Raw genomic sequence first — 12,610 nt, forward strand, 5'->3', positions numbered from 1 at the left:
TCGCAATAATTACCTGACCACTAATCATAAATAATCTGGATATGATTCACAAAAAGCCTGCAAATCGGTCACGAAAACCCCTGTCATTAGTGTTAAAAACCTGCAGATTAGAAATAAACATAATCTATCAATTTCACAATCAATCTGTTGGGGATCACAGAGAAATGCATTCATGGGAACATGAGCAGGTAAGTTACAAGTGTGATTCTGTTTGTGAAAAAATCCCATGAACATAATGTTTGGTTTTCATGCCAATTTGTGTGTGTGTGTGTGTGTGTGTTGGCACCCCCTGGTGTTGCCCCTGTGCCTGCCTCCGGGGTCCCATGGGGTCGGCGGACCTCAGCTCCACCACGTTCTGATTTCATTTGACTGCTTCTGTGAAAACAGCAGCATCTCCTCTCTGATTGCTTGAAACCCTTCAGTTCTGACCCCTCTCTCTCTCTCTCACACACACACACACACGTCCCTCTGTCCCTCCCTGCTAATTCCCCCCATGATTGCCTCTGGTCCAAATGGCAGGGGGCAGGCTGAAGAGGACCGGGAGGCATTGTTGGCTTCGTCGCCATGGACACCGAGCGTTGCTAGGCAGCCGGAGGGATGCTGTGGATGGTGAGAGCAGCGGGTCACCGTGCACCCACACACACCTCACGCATGTCGAATGATACATCGCGTTGCACAAACAGGCGGGAGGGTGGAGGAACGCTCCAGGAACACCGCTCCGCTGTTGGGTTTCCCGCCCCCCCGATCAGGGAACCAGAGGCCCCTGACCCCCCCCTTCCCTCCCCCGCCACTGCACCTGCTCCTGTCACATACGGAACATCAGAACCTCGCATATTATCCCTCACGTTCAGTTCTGCATCCACCATAACATCAGTGAAATTGTACCGCTGCACTGAACCCATCGTGGATGAGCTGAGCGGAAGGACGGCGTCTCGCACCCGAGCCACGCCGCCCACAACCCAGGTTACGGCTAAGGGTCGGCATGACATTATTTCCTGCTTGGGCCCGCCTTGTGTTTGTGGGTCAAACCTGCACCTGGACAACGGGCGGTTTCCACTCAGGCTGAGAGAGACACAACTTAGACACACTCTGCTGCACAACACCAGAGGCGGCCACAGTCAGATTAGAGTGGACGGGCCAGGTTGGACTGGACCGGAGCCAGACTAGACTAGATCAGTCCAGAGCCAGGTTAGACTGGACAAGAGCCAGATTAGATGGGATCATAGCCGACAACAGCATGATAAGAATGGGCCAGAACCAACTGAGCCAGATTAGACTGGACCAGAGCCAGATCAGACTGGTCTAGAGCTGACTAGAACTGGTGGAGCCAGATTAGACCGGGCCAAAGCTGGCCAGAGCCAGATTAGACTGGACCAGAGCCAGTTGAGACGAGATCAACTCAACGTTTTCTCCCGAAGGAGGGCGTGAAGCCTGTTCTTACCCAAAGGTTATGAAGCGTCCCAAACGGCTTCTGATCGATGAGCCGATAGATCGATCAGTGAGCCGATCGATCCTTCACATGTATTGCTTGTCATTACAGGAGTGGATCGGGAAGGAGCCGCCGGAGGAAAAGCCTCTGCACGGAAGTAAAGCTGGAAATGTGTTGCCACAGTGATGCGATGAAACGTTCCCGGCCGGCTGCCGGAGATCCTGCGTGCTGAGGTACCGAACCTCCTGACCCTTGACCCTTCTTGACTCCTTTTCTGTTGGTAGCTCCTCATTTATCTACCTCCGTAAACGATGATGGCCTGCATCACTGCAGAAATGTTACAGTCAAGGGTGGAAACAAAGGTGTGTGTGTGTTTGCAGGGGAATATAGCCGCGTGGTTGTTGATCTACCATTTTAACGGACATTTGGTCTCAGAGGCTTTTATTTTTAAAAGCAAGTATTGCATTAAACTGATTCTGAGCGATGACTTGCGAGGCCACCATGGGGCGCCAGAACCTCGCGTTGGACTGAAGAGGAGGCTGTTGGTCCTTCTGTATATGATGAATAAGAGATTAAGAGAAAGACTTTTCTCAGGTAAAATTACCTCATTATATTTGCCTTTATTCTCACGATTATTATGGAAAAATGGGATCATGAAAGCACAGGTGAGGACAGTTAAAAATTGAAAAAAAAAAAAAAAAAAAAAAAGGAAAACTGGTGGTGTAATTAAATGACATAAAACCTGCCCTTTCTGAAATCTTTCATCTAATTGGATTAGTTTTCTTTATTTGTTTCTTGGTACATGTAGAGGAAATGGGCTTCTTGTCTTGATGTTTACTTCCGGCGCCTTCCTTGTTTGTTTTCTGTCTATTATGGCTGCCCTGGTGGATTAAGTGTGCTGGGGGAGAGTGACGAGCGAAGGACAAACAGAAAAGATAAACAAGTGATTGAGGACCTCTGAGCGCCACGGTTCCCCACTTTTGCAGAAGAAGAAACTGTCTTTACACAGAAAACAGATAACTGGGGTCCCAGGGTCCCCGACCCCGGCCTTCTGACCCTTTGGAAAATAAAATCACAGAAATAATGACAATTTCAATCATCAGTAATCCCCTACTCTGCAACTCTGTCCGCCACATTTGTAGTCTTTTCTTGCTGGCTTGTTTGTTGTCATGTTTCCGGTGGCTTTTCTCTGACCCCTCGGACTAACCAGCTGACCCCCCCATCCCATAATCTTCTTATGTAAAGTAGAAAACACGGTGTAATCCCCCTCACCTCCCTCCCTCGCTTTGTGTCTCGTTTCACTTCTACTACGACTGGTGATGTCATTGTTTTCCCCGTTTTCCCTCACAGACACACACTCACACACACACACACACACACACACACACACACGTAAACAAACACAGAGAAGCAAAGAAAGAGAGAATTTCATACATATAAAGATAAGATGAACTTTATTGATCTCACGATGGGGAAATTCAATGTCAGTAAGCACACGCTCAGAGAACCCCTCTCACACACGCACACATGTCATTTTCATGAAATGATCTTCTTGTGTTAGAGGAATAAAAACAGATTTCTGAAAATGCTTTTTAAATGTTCCAACAGTCAACGCTGTCATGGAAACATGGAAACCTCCAGCCCCCTCCCTCCCCCCGAAGGCCTGGGTCCATCGCAACCCACCGGACTTGATATCAGGTCAGTTTTTCCCGGTCCCTGGATGGAGAAGAAGAGACAGATAAACGGAGCAGGCTGGTATTGTAATGTAAAAGCGGAGAACATGGAACTTTAGTCAGAAGAGTTTCCTGAAAGCGAGAGAGAAAAACAGAGGCTGCGAACGTGAGGAAAGAGGCACCTTCAGGGGAAAGAACGTGAGAGGAGTCAGCTGTTGTTTCCATGTGTCGCTGTGCATCACAGAGTGACAGGGCACACACACACACGTGTACAGAAACATGTTAAAAAAGACACGCACTTACACACACACACACACACAGAAAAAGGTGTACAGAAACGCACACAAACATTTGTGCAGAAACATCACAAGCCTAGAAATACACACACATACACACATATACACACACACACACACACAGAGTGAATTAAATGTAGTAATATTGGAAATGAAAGTGTGATTCCCCCCTCCTTATTGGCTGGATGAGGTCTCATTGTCGGCCCGGTCTGCCTGCTAGGGCCGACCCGGGACGGACGGCGTTCGCCAGGACCTCTGGGCTCCTCCTGGATGGGCTTCACACCATCCCCTGAGGAACCTCTCACATACACTGACCTGTCAGAGTTATTGATCGCTCTTTGATCGGCATTGCTTGTACAGAAAGGCTCTTAAATGACTCTTTTACCCTACTTTGTATCCAAAGCGTTTTTACATGAGGAAAAAAAAAGTGCTTTTCATGATAAAGACAGATTCAGCAATTTGTCATGGTCCAAAAGAGACTCAAAGTGCAAAGTGATCGTTGTTAATATTTAACTATAGTGGTATTTTATTACTCATGCGAGTGCTTTTTACGAATTCTTGACTACTTTTAGCGTTCTGTTTTTGAAGGCGCATTCCGTGCACGTATGCGGGTATTTCCTGCCTGGATGTGAGTCTCCCCCGGGCTCAGTGGACGCGCCGCCATGTTTTACCCGCGTCTTTACCAACGACGCTTTAATTAAAGAAACGTGCGTGCGCTCGCGACAATTATTTTTGTGAGTGTGTGTATGTGTGCGCGCGTATGCACGTGTTGCTCTGTCACGCGCGCCGCACCGCCCCCGTCATCGTGACGTCACTCCCCCATCCTGCACTGTAAACACGGTGTTCCTCCGCCGCGGCGTGAGCGCGGAGAAAGTAGCGCGGGCGGAAGGGGGACGGGGACGGGGACGGGAGTGGGTGGCGACTCCGCACGGCCGAGCCGCCGCGTGGAAAAGCGCCCCGAGTTCCACCCGCCGGTTCGCGGAGAACTCCTTCCGTAGAGGAAGGAGTCGGCGCAGTTCGTGTCTCGTTCGGTGAACTTCAGGCCGGGGTGCCGCTCTGGCGCATGCGCAGTTGTGTTATAAGCGCGACCGAAGTCGCTCGCGCGCGGGGCTGCGATCACACGCAGCGGCGCGCGGCGCTCGCGCAACATGACAGGCGGAGGGATACACACACACACGCCGGCTCGCCCTTCCTACTCCACTTGCGCTCCCCTCCGCGCCTTCGCTGATTGGTCGGAGAGACGCGGCCGCCTCGCTCCCATTGGTCGGCCCCTCCCGTCAATCACTCTGCGATGCCACTCAGGATCGATGAGGCACCATTTGCCATAACTAAATAGTTACCTTGTACATCAAGTAGGAACAATTTGATAATTGGGAGCCCGACGGCGCTCGGAGGAGACTTCCCGGCCGACGGCGACACGGAGCGGAGCCCCGCGGCGGCCCCGGCACAGGCGGACGGTCTGCGAGGGTGAGTCGCCGGCTTGTACCCGGATTTGGCACATCTTTTTCGGGCAGGGTGAGGAGAAGGGGGGGGGGGGGGGGGGGTCTTCCTGTGTTTTGGGGCAGTTGTGACAACTGAGACGAGGCGGCGGCGGAGGAGGAAGGAGAAGGGGAAGAGGAGGCTGCGGAGGCTGCGAGTTTGTCAAGTTTACATCGGTGTCAAAGCGCCGCGGCTCCCCTTCCCGTCCTCCCCGTCCGCCGGAGGTGACATCCCGCAGCCGGCGGGCTCGGTTTTTTAAGATGTTTCATTTTTGGTCGGAACGAGCTGGAATTGTCCTGAACATCCCGTTTAGATATAGCCAGGGGACGGGGTCGGTGTGTGTCGTATTTGTGTGTGTGTGTGTGTGTGTGTGTGTGTGTGTGTGTGTGTGTGTGTGTGTGTGTGTGTGTGTGTGTGTGTGAGAGCGAGACAGAGAGGGAAAGAGAGAGAGCAGCCGCTCGCCGGACACTTGGAAAGGGAAAAAAAGCGCCTGAGCGGCGAGGCGTTCAATGTCAGCTTGGAAGTGCAAGAGATTTCAAGACTGGAGCCCGCAGGGCACCCACCCCCCTCTTCCACGCACGGAATGCATGCGTGCGTTTGTGTGCCCCGCAACCCAAAGTGTCCAAACAAACGCACTTCATTCTGCTTCCCCGGTTACTCTCTGGACTTCTGCTGGTCTCCATCAGGACATGTGGAGTGAGTGGCTGAATGTCAGTCAGCTTTTTCTCACCATTATTTCCTTGAAATAATGAGGAGAGACCACATGTGAATTTGCATGAAATGGCTTAAAAAAAGTCAAGAAAATGACCAGAACCTGGTCTGGAGAAACACTGGCCGATGTCTCCTGCACGTTTGCAGGGACATGCAGAGGAGCTCCGGGTGGGCGAGCGAAGCTGCGTCAGATGTCTGAACTCTTCCCACAGCCTTTTCATCAAGCCTTCGATCCAATCCGCTCTTCACCTCTGCGAGGAGGCGGTCGGTTCATTTATTAGTGTTGATTTGCAAAATAACCGAATAAACAGAATGGCAAGGGGCGGCTGGAGACCCTTGGAGGTGGGAGGCCAAGTGAACCCGCTCCATCAAACAGACTCGTACCCTTGGAGGGGGTTTGTGTTGGGTAGAATAATTTGATGTCTTTTCCACGAAGCCCATTTCCGACGACGGCGGCCTCGTTACCGAGCGTAATTGCCTTTCTCCCGGGAGAGAGTGTCATCAAACTTGTAATTTCCCTCTCCAACCCGGAAGCCATTTTGCTCCTGGAAGCAGCGGCGGTGTAATGATGGCATCAATAAACTCGAATGAAGCTCCTGTCAGGAGGGGCTTTTTCTCTTCTCCTGCTGTCAGGAGTTTTTTTTTCCCCCCACACGAGGCATCTACGGAGGCCCTGTACACATCTGCCAGGAGGAGGTGGGCTTTTGGGCAGGGAGGAGAGTCCAGGTCGGGGCTGGAGGTGTCACATGGTCCAGATTCAGAGATTAGCGTCTCTGTAAGTCTGTGGCGTTTGGACGCCGTCGCTGTTCGTTAGGATTAGACAGTCGTTTCCCCTGTTCCCGGCCGGGCGTCCAAATGCATCGTGAAGTCCGAGAAGTGACTTCATCCCCCAGACACGGGAAAGCGCAGGAATACGCAGGAATACCGACATCAATACATTCATGCCAGCCGACCTGCATGCAGACGCCCCCTTGTGGTCGGAAGCAGCAGATGCAGGTGAAAACTGCGTGTGCAGTATTGTTACTGTGGGAAAAGTACTGTGCTAACATCATTGTCATGACAGCGTTAACAAGATGTCACCGTCAAGACTGAGAGCAGTGTTGCTGATTGTATTACTATAATGGATTGCAGTACTGTGGTTGTGTTACTGTCTGGATGGAGTACTGTGATGGTATCCTGCTGTCATGAGCGTTGTACTATGGCTGTGGTTGTTGGAATGCTGTGACTGTATTTCTGCCGAGGTAAAAGAACTATGATTATATTTCTGTCATTGATATGTATCACTGTCCTGGATGCTGTACGATGGCAGTTTTCCTGTCGGTGTTGTTGTATTGTCAATGCCAAGTATCACGATGTCCTTTTAGTTTTAAACTGTATGGAAATAAACTGTTGTTTCCGACGTCTGTTTACACGTGCGTGCATACACACACACACGTGCGCTCACACGCTGGGATCAAGTAGCCGTGCCGACTCCGCTCTGGTCCCGCAGCTCTTATCTTCATCAACATGACTTCACCCCGTAGTTTTCCTGTCTCCAGGCTGAAAAAAGTCAATAATGCTGTTCATCACACGGGGACATGATACCTGTGTCTTTTTACATCCCTTTACACTCATGCCGCTGCTGCTCAACCTCCCCGACACACACACTCGCACAGATAATGCAGCGGGACTTGTTTGGTGAAAAGGATTTAAGCTCCCATTGACTTCTGGGCTCCGAGGCAGTCACGGGCTTTTGTGTGCACGAGAAGCGTGACAGCGGGTGAGGCTCGTCGGCCGCCGGCATCATCGCGGAGGCTTGTCCGCGGGCCGGACGGTTGCCCCCCCCCCCCCCCCCGCGACTCGTGGGTTTCTGCTTGATGGTCCGCTCCGCCGGCTCGGGTCAAAACACCAAAGCCTGCATTTGTTTAGGCTGATTTGAGGAAGTACAATCACTCCCTCCTGCTGCAGCTTCCTGTGGTGGCGCGGACTCAGGGGTCAGCTGTTGTTTCCCGTCACCGTCTGTCAGAGACGCTGCGGGCTGACGAACAGCCCGGACGCCTCTTTGTTTTGTTTTCAGCGCTCCTTTGTCTGCGGCTGATTAAAACCTCGTAATTCGACCTGGCCCATCAAACGCCTCCTGTGGCTGCTTCCGAACGTCAGTGTCCGGGGCCGGACTTCTCAGCTGAAGTGTAACTGTGGTTGTCCGCCGTTCCCACGGTAACACTGCCCCCCCCCCCGAGATGGTACCGATGGTAGCGGTGACGTCGCCTGTCTGCTTGACTTTTACCTGATGCTCCTTGAGGTCAGAAGTACCTGCATACAAGCAGAACCGAGGGAGGTTCTCCGCTTGCAAGTATTTTGGGATATTTATTCACCTGGGGTTCGACGAGTAAACCTGGAGAGACAAGAAGATCCTCCGGAAGGGGGGGTGATTTCCAGATGAAAACTAAAATTAGAAAAGATTAGTGAGAGCGCGTTTGAAGAAATCAAGAGATTATCTTTCTTCATGATTCTTTTTTTTTTTTTAAATGAAGGATTTCTTTGTGTTCACGGTTCCAATGAAAATGGGAAATCAACAAGAAGTGACAGAAGGTACTGGAAGATCAGGAAGGAATGAGGAGGAAATTCTTACGAAGGAAGAGAACCGAGAACGGCTCCTTCAGAATAAGATTCTAACAAACGACTGAAGACTCAGGATGTGACGATAAAGCGAATATCAGGATGGCATCAACTCCCAGACGCTCTCAGGCAGAGGTGTGTGTGTGTGTGTGTGTGTGTGTGTGTGTGTGTGGTCTGTCTCTTCCTTTGGACTCTGCAGGGTCACGGGTCTTGTCCTTTCCTCTGCAGTCCAGGAATTGAAGGTCTGATGGGTCCTGTAATGGATCCGCGGGGTCGAGGAGGGCGAATCTCCCGCTGCCTCTTCGATTCACCTCCTCGCTCTGCCTCCCTGTCTGACATGTTCTCAGCACCCGCCGGGTCCCCGAATGCCTCATACGCTCAGACAAGCGTGTACCGTCTGCGTGGCGGTGCTGAAAGCCCGCTTTCCTTCTCTTTCAGCTGTTTCTTTGTGAGCTGGTTTCAGGTGGACGCCGTTCCCACGCTGAACGAGGAGAACGTGGCGAGCTGCGGTCTCAGCGGGTCGCCGCCTTCTGCCATTATGGCCACCATTCAATGGTGGCGGGGCAGCGAGCAAGCGCTAATGGAGCTCAAAGGTGTTTCTTTACAAAGACGAGGCCGGGGGCCGCTTGGTGGAGGAAGTGGCTCCTCGTTGGTTCCCTGCCCCCCCCCATCCCTTTCCAACATGGCCCCCGCCCGCAGCCAGGCGCACCTCCAGACCCCGTTCTCCTGGCGCTGCTGTTTGTTTTCTTTGGCCGGCACCAGAGTGGAAAAGTTCAGCGTCTCTCACTTTTGATTTATTTTCGGTCTCAGAGGCCCGAGCTCAGAGGGCTCTCCTGCCCGGGACATGGAGCTGCAGGTCGGGTGGTGAGGGAGGAAATGCCCCCGATCGCCTGTTCTCTGCAGTCCGACCAGAACCTCCACCACGGCATCCAAAACCACCTGGCACTTTCCTTCCACTCCGGTCCTTTTTGTCCTCCAAAGACAGGAGTGGACATTTTCTGTCATTTTACTTCAATCCAAACCTTTTTATGATAGTCAATATTTGTTTATTATATTTACTGCTCCGCTGAGGGCGAGGAATGAGCCCTGACATTCGAAGACAGTAATTAGAATAAAAATCAAACCTCGGTGTGGAGAGTAGCAGAATGGTTTGCTCCAAATCTGAACAAAATGAAAAGCTGGAAATGAAGAGAAAAAGGAATTAATAATCAGCTAAGCGAGTTTTTTTTTTTTTTCCTCCGGAGGGGAAAGCAGGCAGTGGAGAATGATTGTTTGTATGAGTCTGACTGTTTGTACGGCTGTAACGAGGAGCAGGTCTGTGTTTGGTGACAATCAGATTATCGGCGAGCAGCAGTGAGTTAAAGACGCGCCCGTCCCCCGAGACGCCGCCGAGTTTGTTTATTTAACGTTTATTAAGGGTTGTGGAGGGAATAGTGGCGCAGCCTCTGGTGCTGTGAGTGGCTTCTCAGACGCATTTGGTCTTTAATTATTGGAGAGAATAACGAAGACGCTCCTCCGGGTCCCTGTGCTGCTGCAACATCCTGCAATCTGAGCAGAGTCTGAGGCTGCCTCTGCAGGGCTGGGCCCAGACCTGGATCTGGACCCCAGGTTTAACTTGGTCTACCTGGGGTTTACCCGGCTCACTGCCATGATTATGCACCGTATCTGTTAACCAATGGATACCTGTGTTTGCAGACTGCGGGCTCATTTATCTGCGTTTATTAGCTATGTTTAACTGTTTACCTAAGTTTACGACGACCACCAGTGTTTACCCACGTTTACTGAACTCACTCAAATTTTTACCAGCATTTACCCAGCTAACATCGACGTTTGACTAGCGAATACTTTCATAAGTGTGTCTTTACAGACCATTACCAAGCTAATTCCGTTGTTCACAAGCTAATACCGATGTTAAGCATTGTTTCGCAGACTAGGTTCTTACTGATGTTTAACCACATTGACAAAGTCACACCAACGTTAATGAAGTTTATCAGGCTAAATGTGACGTTACCCTGCTGTGATTACGGGCTAATGTTTGATGCTGGTTCCCAATTCACCCTTAAATAGACGGTAACAACTGCAGTTCAGGGTAGCACCAGAGCTATGTCGGATTAATAGAAGGACCATGGCAGATTAATACTGGGATGATGTCAAATGAACATATCTATGATGTCAGATTAACATTTGGACAATGTCAGATTTATATTAGAATGACGTCAAATTTACGAGGATGACATCAGATTAACATCAGGGTGAACTCGAACTAATATAAGGATACGATTAGATTTATATTTGGATGAAGTCAGATAACCTGGAGCCCAGACTAATGTTGGGAAGATCTCAGTCATACGTCAGGACAATCCGACATTTTAATGTAAAAATGTCGTTTGATATTTCAGGCCAGAAGGATCTGGCTATTGATTAGCAGAGGTTCATTGTTTTAGTTCAGACACCTACACCCTGATCTAAGCTTCCGGTAACCTTCCGGTAACCATGCGGTGGGTGTCTCCCAGTGGCGGTGGGAAACCAGCTGTTAGCAGGTTAGCTTGGATGCTCGTAGTTTTCATGATGCAACCTGGTGTAACCAGCTCTGATGTGACTGTGGGGCGGGAGGGATAAGTGCTGACTCCGGTGCTTTCAGTGCCGCCGCCATGTTGAATATTTACCAACAGTGATGATTCAATCTTGGGTTTCATCACCAGAGCGACGACTCGCTCCACAGTTACCATGCCTCCTTTCATGTCGGCGCACTTTAACTACAATCTTTTCATCTCTTTCTCACGTTCCCTCCTCGGACTCCGACCATCACCATCTCCAAATCCCCCTTCTGGCCTGCAGCAGTGCTGACCTTTGACCTCCTGCTCTGCTTTAAGGGACCGCCTCTCGCTCCCCGTAGCCCCGCCCCCATGCTGCTCTGGCATCCTATAGAGGACCGCCTTTCGGTCACTGCTGACCTTTGCGCCCCATAGTTTCCTCTGTTACCTGCCTGTGTTCAGAAACGCAAGGAGATCAGGTGCTTCTGAAGACGGAAGCCGTCCACACCTCCACCTATCACCTCATCTTCCACAACTCCACCTGTCACCTTGTCTGCCCGTCACCTCATCTACCCCTCCTCCACCCTTCCCTGCTTGCCCATCTACCTGAACCCCCCCCGCATCCGTACCCTTGTCCATCTCTCCAACCTTCCACCTGATCAACACTCCACTTGGCTGTCTGTCCTCTTGTCAAGCCCTCCAACCGTCCTTTTAACTGACCTGATGAATACAGGCAGGTTCAGAAACTCAATGAAGAGGTAGACATCATGAAAGATGAGGTGGCTTAACGGCAGGTTCAAAAGGAATTCGGGCTTCTATAAAACCTGGAGTTGGACTCGGGCTTTGGACCTTCAGGCTTAAAGGTCGAAATAACCTTTTCACCAGCCTGTTTTTAAGCCTGAAGTATCTGCAGGATCTGGGATCCAGGATCAGGAGAACCTTCCTGCTTGCCTCTTGAGGCTGGCGCTCCTCCTCCTCCTCCTCCTCCTCCTCCTGGAGGAGACCAGCCTCTTCTGCTGTGATCCACTCTGACTGAACACCAGCTGGACCCTGGGCAGGAAGTAGGTCAGCGGGGTGTGGACCTTAATCCCAAAGGTCAAGGGACTTTAGCTCAAGGGCACTTCAGCAGGACTATCAGAGAAGCAGCTGTTGAACCTGCCAACCCCTCCGGCCCCTTTTACACTCCTCTCCCTTCCCCCTCCTGCTCCCCCTGCGATGGAGGAGGAATCGCTCTATTAATATTATTAACTTTTAGTTTTTTAACTACATTTTTTGTCAGCAAAATCACTCGACCTAGAAATCCAACCAGATAGATATTAGGCGCTAGCTAGTCGTCAGTTTATGAAGAAATCAAGTGCAGACTTGAGGAAGTTCCCTGAAAGCTGGCAAAGAAAAAAAACTAAATTTAAAAAGGTAAAAAGAAACCCGGCGAAAGGAGCTTAAAATATCAGTGGTGAAATATTTCACGGGAAATTACCCTAAAAATTGACTTCAGAAATAGCCCTGGAAACAATGAATTCCAAACCAGGTATAATTACCTTGGCGTGTGTGTGTATGGGCGCATGTACGTGCGTGGCTGGTCCCGATCTAATTTTAGAGCGTGCTCACCGGTTCGGCTCGCCGCGGCGCCTCAATAAACACGTTACATAAAACTTCGATTGAAATCAGATAAAAGCAAGAAAAGCGAAGAGGAAACTCCTGCTGTAGTTTGGCTCTAAAAATAGAAATCTCCGTCCGGGGCAGTAACACACCCGTCCGGGGCGGCAAAAGTGCCCCGGCCGGTCTCTGCGGAGTTCCCGCGGCAACCCGGATCCGGACCGGTGAAGGGAAATGTGACCGGCCCTGGAAGTGTCTGGCGAGCGAAACATTTCAAATGCATTTCTTTCCACC

General features: G+C 50.8%; 1 protein-coding gene across 2 annotated transcripts in view; it reads left to right on the forward strand.

Moving 5' to 3' along the window:
- Positions 1–4,732: 4,732 nt before the first annotated feature.
- Positions 4,733–12,610, forward strand: part of mef2d (myocyte enhancer factor 2d) — a 48,382-nt gene continuing 40,504 nt past the window's right edge. For both annotated transcript variants that reach the window (XM_086153905.1, XM_086153901.1), the window contains exon 1: positions 4,733–4,865. The gene's annotated coding sequence lies outside the window, so the exon portion shown is untranslated. The remainder of the gene's footprint in view (positions 4,866–12,610) is intronic.

Source organism: Fistularia commersonii, chromosome 10 (assembly GCF_037954325.1).
Source record: "Fistularia commersonii isolate RoL2024-O1a breed Wild chromosome 10, RoL_Fcom_v1.0, whole genome shotgun sequence".
NCBI classification, from domain to species: domain Eukaryota; kingdom Metazoa; phylum Chordata; class Actinopteri; order Syngnathiformes; family Fistulariidae; genus Fistularia; species Fistularia commersonii.